The sequence below is a fragment of the Capsicum annuum genome, chromosome 3 (assembly GCF_002878395.1).
Source record: "Capsicum annuum cultivar UCD-10X-F1 chromosome 3, UCD10Xv1.1, whole genome shotgun sequence".
NCBI lineage: Eukaryota > Viridiplantae > Streptophyta > Magnoliopsida > Solanales > Solanaceae > Capsicum > Capsicum annuum.
In genome coordinates this window covers 5,406,515-5,416,200 of record NC_061113.1, presented here as the reverse complement: position 1 = coordinate 5,416,200, position 9,686 = coordinate 5,406,515, and positions in this window count along the sequence as shown.

Here is a 9,686-nt window from a genome sequence, read left to right as displayed (position 1 = left end):
AAGTGAATTTGAGCACAGCTTTCCACCCTCAGACGGATGGGCAAGCTGAGCATACCATTCAGACCCTCGAAGATATGTTGAGGGCATGCGTCATTGATTTCAAAGGTAGTTGGGTAGATCACCTGCCACTGGTTGCTACCATGCCAGCATCAAGATGGCTCCTTTTGAGGCTTTGTATGGGAGGAGATGTAGGTCTCCGATAGGATGGTATGAAGTGGGTGAGACTCAGTTGTATGGTCCTGATCTTGTTCATCAGGCGATAGAGAAAGTGAAAATCATTAGAGAACGACTCAAGACTGCTCAGAGTCGTCAGAAGTCCTATACCGATGTTCGGAGAAGAGAACTAGAGTTTGAAATTGGTGATTGGGTATTTCTCAAGGTTTCTCTTATGAAAGGAGTTATGCGGTTTGGAAAAAAGGGTAAATTGAGCCCTCGTTATGTAGGGCCATATCAGATTTTGAAGAAGATTAGTACAGTTGCATATGAGTTAGAATTGCCTGCAAGTTTGGGTTTCGTTCATCCGGTATTCTATGTATCCATGTTGAAGAAATGCATTGGAGATCATTTTTTGGTATTGCCAGTAGAGAGTATCAAAGTGAAAAACTCTATTTCTTACGAAGAAGATCCCGTTGAAATTTTAGATCGCCAAGTTCGAAAATTGAGGAGTAAAGAGATAGTCTCAGTAAAGGTACTGTGGAGGAATCAGAAAGTCGAAGAAGCAACTTGGGAGTCAGAAGATGACATGAGAATTAGATATCCCAATTTGTTTGCTTCGATGGAGGAGGAGACAGAAGGTACTATTCCTATATTACCTTTCCTAGTCCATTATTATGCTTGAAATCGTGTCTGTCTGTGTCCCGCATCATCATTTGGGGACGAATGATCCAAAGGGGGGATAATGTAATGCCCTACAATTTGGGCTATAATATAGACCATGATTTTGATGCGTTGCAATCCCGAAGCCATAAAATCCCATGCCAATATGGCATGTTAATTATTTTGTAGCATGTGAATCCACTCAAGCTTGAATTTAGACCATTGAGGTCCTTCAACTCAAGGACGAGTTGAAACTATTTCGATCGACTAAGTTTTAGTGGATGTTGTAAAGTGTATCAGCTTCCATCGACCATAACTCTTTGTATATGTCGAATTAGGAAGCATACAATGAGTCAAATGATAGGTATTCGAGTTAGCTTTCCAACGATACCAATTTGGCTAAAATCCATCACCCGAGCAAGAAGTTATGGCCCTTCAAAGTGATAAGCGTTGCCTAACCAATCTCCCATAGCCACTGGAAAGCATAGGCAATACCTTAGGCGGCGCCTGTGTAAACATAGGTGATAGCCTAGGCAGTGCCTATGTAAACATAGGCGATAGCGTAGGCGGCACCTATGTGAACATAGGCAACGGGCTGGGCGACGCCTATGTAAGGAATTCTGGTGATTTAAACACTCCATGTTGAGGACAAAGTGGTCCTTTTCCACCCTTACTTAGCCCTAAAACATGAGATTTAGTTTCAAGTACCCCAAAATACATATTCTTTCATCAAAAGTGCTCAAGATTCTCCTTAGGATTTCAAAATAAAAACCCAAATAGTTCAAGATTTGACCGTAGATTTTCAAAGATAATTACATATTTGGAATCACCAATCCGTAAGCTTCAAGAAACATCTATTATCCTTGGAAGTAGAGGTACGTGGGGTTATCTAAAAATCTCATGGGTGTAGTTTTATGAATATGTATACTTTTAAATGGGGGTTTTCAATCAAATGCTAATATCTTGCTTTCAATATGATTTCTAAGTCATTTTCTTTATGTCATGGGAATTGTTTGCCTGTATACTTTAATGGTTGAAACCATGCATATGTGATTTGAGATTTTCCATAGAAGTTTGATAAATATGAATGATGAATTATTTTCAAATTCCCATGATAATGTTACGATACTCTATATTGTATTGTGATCAACAAAAGAGAGGATGAATTTGAAATAAATATTGTTCACCACTTGTAAATGATGAAGCACCTTGGTTTTTACATGATTATGCATATGTGGATGTGATATTGATGACTTGCAAGTCGGGTATGACGATACCCTTCAAAATACGATATGTGATTGAATAAAAAAATGAAATTTGAATGCATTGATTTTATATGAGAAAGGTGGATGCCCGAAGAAGGCGTTTGACACACAAGGGCTCATCATACGAAATATTGGTACCAGGCTAAGCGATCTTGTGTACTTGACTTTATGTCATTCCCAAATTAGGACTATAGGTAGGAGCCCGAGCCAAGTGATCTTAGGCACTACCATTGGGTCGAGACACCATGTTGTGTGGTCTTTAGTGTTTCTCCCTCACTTATACTCTAATCTCGGCGGCAACTGAGGTTTGACAGTTGGTGTAAATTATTTAGGGTATTCCACCTAGCTCAGTTGCATTTCACTATTGTTGAGAAAAACTATTTCATTATACCCATGTGTTTTCAAATGATTTGATACGAAATTGCTTTATAATGGCTCTCAACTATATTTTGTAAAAATATTATGTTTTGCTTTGATATCTCTGCGTGCCAGTACTTTTGTGCTGACCCCCTCCCCTCTCAACCTCCCAAGTTCAGAGGCCCAGTCTAGGGGTCAAGAGAATCAGTAGATCATTCAGACAGAGTTGCAGAGACAAGTGGTGAGCCTTCTATGTTTCGGAAGGTCTTATGTCCTGCCGTTTTTTTATCTTATATTCAGTTTTGGGGGCCTGCTAGGGGCCTTGTCCCAGTTTTCAGATAGACATTGTTTCAGTCATGTAGTAGAGATTTCGCAGACGGTTTTAGGGATGTTGATTTAGGTTGTGGGACACTATTCCCCATTTTTGTTTTCATATGATTCTTGACCATGTTTCCATTATATTGTGTTTCTTCCGCATTACTTTGATCATATGAATTAGGTGCATGATTACCAGACAGATAGGGGTGTTTCGGGCCTCCATGGTTCGAAATGCTCATCACGGCTAAGCCCTGGTTCGGGTCGTGACAGAGTTCCTTCGACTTTCTATTCGATCCAACCTCTCATGCATAGTTACCACATCCGAGTCAATTTTTTCATGACCCGCATTTGCCCTAGCAAGGTCTCGGGACAAAGCATCAAGGAGGGCCAAAATGGTTTCCATTATGACCAAGAAGTTACCTACAAAACAACAAACAAGTTAGTTCTACAAGAATGGTCCTCACACTCCCTCTCTATTATTTTATCTCTCGAAATTTTTTTCCTCACTTTGATCTCACAAGTATTGTAACCTTTCTTGTACTCCATGAGGCAGTGAGAGGTGGACCAAGTATTACAACAACTGAAAAGGATAAGACACACAAAGGAATGTATACACGAAAAAAGGTTTCAAAACTAAATTACAATCTAAAACTAGCTTGTAAGTTAGTAATGGAATCAACAAACGAAACTAAAGAAACAACACAATGAAACCAGAAGATCAAATTTTGAGCTTAAAATTTTTGAGTGAACAGTAACTTGGGTGATGTGGCAGCATACCATTGGTCACGGCCCCACAATTTGTCACTAGTTGAAGTTTACAAACTTTAGTTACTATGTAATGGAAACAATTGATTTTGGAGGAAAAACATATGTCTTAAATCTCCTTTAAGTCTAATCTTCAAAAGGGAAGATTTGACTTTGTACAATTCCCACAAAACAAGGTACCTTGAAACAAGGAAAGTGGTTGAAAAGTAGATGTCAAGTCAAGAAAGTGATGGATCAAGTCTTCTCACAAACAACTTTACAACTTGTAGGTTCACCTTTTTGAATCTATGTTACACTTTTGGTTGTCTTAAGTTGTAAGATGAGATGAAGAACAAGATGAACGCCATAACAACCTTCAAGAACACATCAACAAAAATTTTCCACTCCAAGTCTACAACAACATCACCATTCGGCCAAGAACAACAACATCACCACTTGGCCAATCTTGCAAGTTCACAACAACAATGTCATCGTAGTTCATCTTTCTTTTTTGAAAAGAAATATACTCTCTCTCCATTTTAACTTGTTTGACTTACTTTCCATTTTAGTATGTTTAAAGAAGAGAAAAGACATCATGTTCCCCCTGAACTTGTTCGCTCAACACACTTTAGTACTGTAACTTAACTTATAATTACTTACCCCCTTAACAACTTTCAAGTAATTAAATACAACCTCAAAATCACAATCCCAGTATCACAATGGAGAGTGAACTACACACGCGCCATGTCATTGTCAGATCAGTACCATGTCATTGCCACGTAAGAAATTATATTTAAAAAAAAAAAAGTAATCCCACACATATGCTATTTTTATGTATTTTTTTTAAAAAAGATAAAATATATATATATATATATATACTATTTTTATATAAAAAATATTTATTTTTCAATATAAATACCCCACCTCCGATTTCTTTCTTCAGACCCTCCCCTAGCTTCTAGCACCACCACCCCCCACTCCCCGCCCCACCCCTCTTCCAAATCTCCAATTTCAGTCAGGAAACGCCATTTTTACCCACCAAATTCAACCCCCATAAAAAAAATCATAAATTAGTGATCAAAAAATTCAATTCACTTGATAAATCGGATCAAACCAAAACCAAATTCTCTAAATCAACTATCGAACACCTAAGCCACGTCGATTTTTTAACATGATATATGAACAACACAACCAAAATTGAAAGAATTTTCAAGTAGGAAGCAATCTTCATCAGCTATATCTCACTTTATTTTGCCTATATAAACATTGGCAAAATAATTTATGTTTCCCTCTAATATTCTTGTAAAACTCACCGAAAACGATTAAAACATATCCACAAAAGAATATACGCATCACCACCACCATTAACACTACCACCACCATTCACCACCGCTAATAATAACTTTTCTTCAATTTCAATTTCAAATTTTCAAATCCACCACGATAATTTTTATTTTTTCAAATCCAATTTCATTCTTTTATCCCCAAGAACTCCATTTATTGTTTCTGCATCATAGTTTTTAGTTAATGATGATACTTTTGCGTATTTTGTCTTGTTTATCAAGTATACTTTGATTTTTTGGATTTATAATTTCAGATTGTGCTGGAAAAAAAAGAAGTCAAGGGATTGAAGAGGAAAAAATAGAGGTGGGCTGAAGGATTTGGTAATTGGAGGAGAAGAAATTAGGGTATGGGAGAGGGGAGGGGGGCTGGTGATGGTGGAATTGATAGTTGAAGGAGAAGCGGGGTGGGGGTGGTGGATTTGGGGAAGAGAATTTAGGGTGAGGGTGGGATAGGGGTTGGGTTTTGAAGAAGAAGAAAAAGAAGAAGATGAGAAAATGTTAATTTTGTTTTCTTGTTCTCTCTCTCTCTATATTAATAGTTTTTAAAAAAAAAAAAAAATACTCACGCATTTTTTTCTTCAAAAAAAAAAACTGTCACGTCAGCATTAGAGGTAATATTAATTCACTTTAAAGATGTTAAGGGGTGTAAATAAATAAAAGTTTAGTTGAAGTGCTAAAGTGAGTTAAGCGAACAAGTTCAGGGGTGGGGTGAAAAGATGTCTTTTCTCTTTAAAGAATGACACTTTCCTTTTTTTAGCAATTCTTTAGTTTCAACTTTCCATGTGACAGGTTTAAGACTGGTACTTTCCTTTTTTTAGAAACTTTTTAGTTTCAACTTTCCACGTGACAAGTTTAAGACTGACGCTTTCCCTTTTTAGCAACTTTTTAGTTTTAAATTTCCACGTGACAAGTTTAAGACCACAAAATTAAAATCTTCATCCCAACTTGTGTATGATTCTTATAAGTTAACCAGCCTGAATAAATAAAACATCTATATACACTTAAACACAAATAGTTTGATTTGATATTTCCAAAGAATCAACTAAGGTTTTCTCATATTTCGTATATCGAAAAAAGGAACTATTCATATGTTTGTTAAACCAAAATTTGCACACCCCTACCTTCCATTGTAGCATTGTACAAATTTGGATCCTTATTTTTTTTTTTGGATTTTGAGAATTATAAATATTTCAAATTATGATCTCGTGTGTCCTTTATTGTATTATCATAGAAATATTCTGAACACAACACAAACATTTGCCTTTGATAAAAAGAAAAAGGAAAGGTATTTAATTTGTTGTTTGCTTTAATTGGAAGCAAAGAAATTGTTTTAACATTTTTCACAGTAAACGTTGTTTATCAATGCTAGAACAGATGAGAAGAAACCACCCTAGCTTTAGCTTCTAGTGAAAATTGAACCCGATACTTCATAGTGCACGACAAACTTCATTGATCACTAGGCGACACCTTTGGATGCTCCTAATTAGCATCTTTGAATTATGATTGTAATTGTTTCTTTCATCAAAGAAAGCAGTCCTGCTCGTGATGTCTGTGACAAGAAGGATGATGATGGTGGAACCACACGCAGAGTCGGAGGGTAATGATCATGAAGACAGATCTAGTCGAGATGAAAAATTAGTCAAAAACATTGTGAAGACAGCTCAAATGCATTTAGTTGTGGCAACTATAGTACTCTTCTTGATGAATCTTCAAAATAGACTACCAAGTAGTACCAATTTTTGACTTCGACCCCAAGAAAGGCATTTGGTATTTGCCTTGATTGGAAGAAAGGGATTTGCTAGCCAAACTATGTCGAAAATAATTTTTGAAATTCAAAAGTATACTCAAAGAAGAATATGATAACTCACTATCACACAAACACTTACGTAGCAAAATTAGAAATTGTGAACAAATTTTATTGTTGATATCAAAAGTCAAAACAAATTTTATTATTGATATCAAAAGTCAAAATTATGATGAAATTGCTACACAAAAACACATTTTGGTCCAAGAAAGAAATTACCTAAATGCGGATTTTGGATTTTGGGATTTATAAATATTTCAAATTATGATCTCGTGTGTCCTTTATTATATTATCATAGAAATATTCTAAACACAACACAAACATTTGCCTTTGATAAAAAGAAAAAGGAAAGGTAATTAATTTGTTGTTTGCTTCAATTGGAAGCAAAGAAATTGTTTAACTTTTTTCACAGTAAACGTTGTCTACCAATGCTAGAACAGATGAGAAGAAACCACCCTAGCTTTAGCTTCTAGTGAAAATTGAACCCGATACTTCATAGTGCACGACAAACTTCATTGACCACTAGGCGACACCTTTGGATGCTCCTAATTAGCATCTTTGAATTATGATTGTAATTATTTCTTTCATCAAAGAAAGCAGTCCTGCTCGTGATGTTTGTGACAAGAAGGATGATGGTGGTAGAACCACACGCAGAGTCGGAGGGTAATGATCATGAAGACAGAGCTAGTCAAGATGAAAAATTAGTCGAAAACATTATGAAGACAGCTCAAATGCATTTAGTTGTGGCAACTATAGTACTCTTCTTGATGAATCTTCAAAATAGACTACCAAGTAGTACCATTTTTTGACTTCGACCCCAAGAAAGGCATTTGTTATTTGCCTTGATTGGAAGAAAGGGATTTGCTAACCAAACTATGTCAAAAATAATTTTTACGCTATCAGGTTATATTGACCTGCACTAACAGTTAATTGTCCTGGTAAAGCATGGCAGGATAACAACGTGCAACAATATATTAAATTGACAATAGCAATATTAGAACATACATGGGCGAATTCATAATGTTGGTTTTATGGATTCACCATCTGAATGTAATAGTTTTTGCCAGATCCCGTATATATCTATAATAATATATTAAAAGTGTAAAAACCCTTAAAAAAGTGATTTGAACTTTTTACCCTTCGTTAAAATAATCTACAATAGCTAAAAATCGTCTTTTTACCCTTTTTCAATTATTTTCATAATATGTAGAATTAATTAGTCCTAAAATATATGGTAAGTGAAATTATATGGGAAGAGTTATTAAGAAAATTAATAACTAAAGAGTCCTAACTTATATGGTATAATTTTTCTTTTATTACTGGGATATTAACGAATTTTTTTGCCTCATATTAAAATTGACTTTTTAAGTCATTAGATTATTATTGAAAACAAATCAATATGAAGAAAGAATAAAACAAAAGGGGAAATTAAGTACAAAGAGACAAAAAGAAGAATTTTTTCTTTTCACTATGGCATAAATTGCAAAAAATTTACCTTATATTTAATGAAAATTTGTCATAAATCAAATCTCTTAAATTTGAATACGTAAGCGGAACTAAAATAAAAAGATCAACACAACATCAAAAGTACTTTTATAAAAGCACTTCTAAAATAAAACCTTTCAAAATAAGCTAATTTTAGAAGTTTGGCCACACGCTAAAAAGGCTGGGTACTTTCTTCTATTTTTTTCCTCTTTTTTAATTCAATAATAATAATAATTGATATTGTAGTATTAATACACGATGAATTTAGAGAACGGCTTCATTCGCTTAATGATGGAACAAATTAGCTCAACACGTTTAGCCGACAAGGAAGGAACTTGCGCGATACACAAGACTATATGGTACCTCATAAAATAAAATGAATTTTATTGTAAATTATGTATCTTACATTCCTTTTCAATACACCTTTAATCCTAAATATTTTACCTATTTTTAAAACTAATTTGTACTTCTTAATGTAACATACTCATAACAATTATCCACTTTATAAACAATATTAATGATTAACGTTATACATACGTGCAAAGCACTTACACTTGTCTAGAATATATATATATATATATATATATATATATATATATATATATGAAGCAATCACTGAAAATGTATAAATATTTTGACTAAAGAACCCATAAATTTTAAGTTATTTACAACGGAATTTACTACCGGAAACCAAACACTGTATCAGTTATACAGAGATCATATAATCATTAACAGATAAAGGGCATGTAAATTGCGAACACAGTATTCTCGACATGAATATGTACATATGTGTGAGTCTCTGTGTGTGTTGCTGATAAAGTTGGCGTAACTGATAAATTTGTTATCATGTGATCAGAAGGTCATAGGTTCAAGCCTTGAAAACAGCTGACAGAAATGCAAGGTAAGGCTACATACTGTTAGAGTGGATAAAAAGTCCCACATTGGTTGGGGAATGGACTGGTAAAAACTTACACGCACCCGGCGTGTACACCAAGCAAATGTTTTTTACCATGGTTATATAATTAAATTAAGTAAAATACATTTTGATTAATCACGGTTAAGTAACATGAACTTTAAATTCAAACACATGACATGCATGTATTGGCTTGGTGTATACACTGGGTGAGTGTAAGTTTTTTCCGGAGTTTGCTTATATAGACTTGGATAAACCTCACCTCATGAGCTAGCTTTTGAGGTTGAGTTAGGCCCAAGGTCAATTCTTGACATGGTATCAGAGCCACGTCCATCCTCGTTTTGGGCTCTCGGTCCACGCGCCAAGCTCCAGTTGGGCCTTGGGCGTGAGGTGGGGTGTTAGAGTGGGTAAAAAGTTCCACATCGGTTACTGGTAGTTTGCTTTTATGGACTTGGGTAACCCTCACCTCATGAGCTAGCTTTTGAGGTTGAGTTAGGCCCAAGATCCATTCTTGACACATACAATACACCCTTGTGGTGGGGCCCTTTCTTGGACCCTGAGCATAGCGGAAGCTTTAAGAATTTCAAAGGTTGAATCTTTCAAATTTAAGTCCTGCAGATGACGGTCTGTATATATGTCTG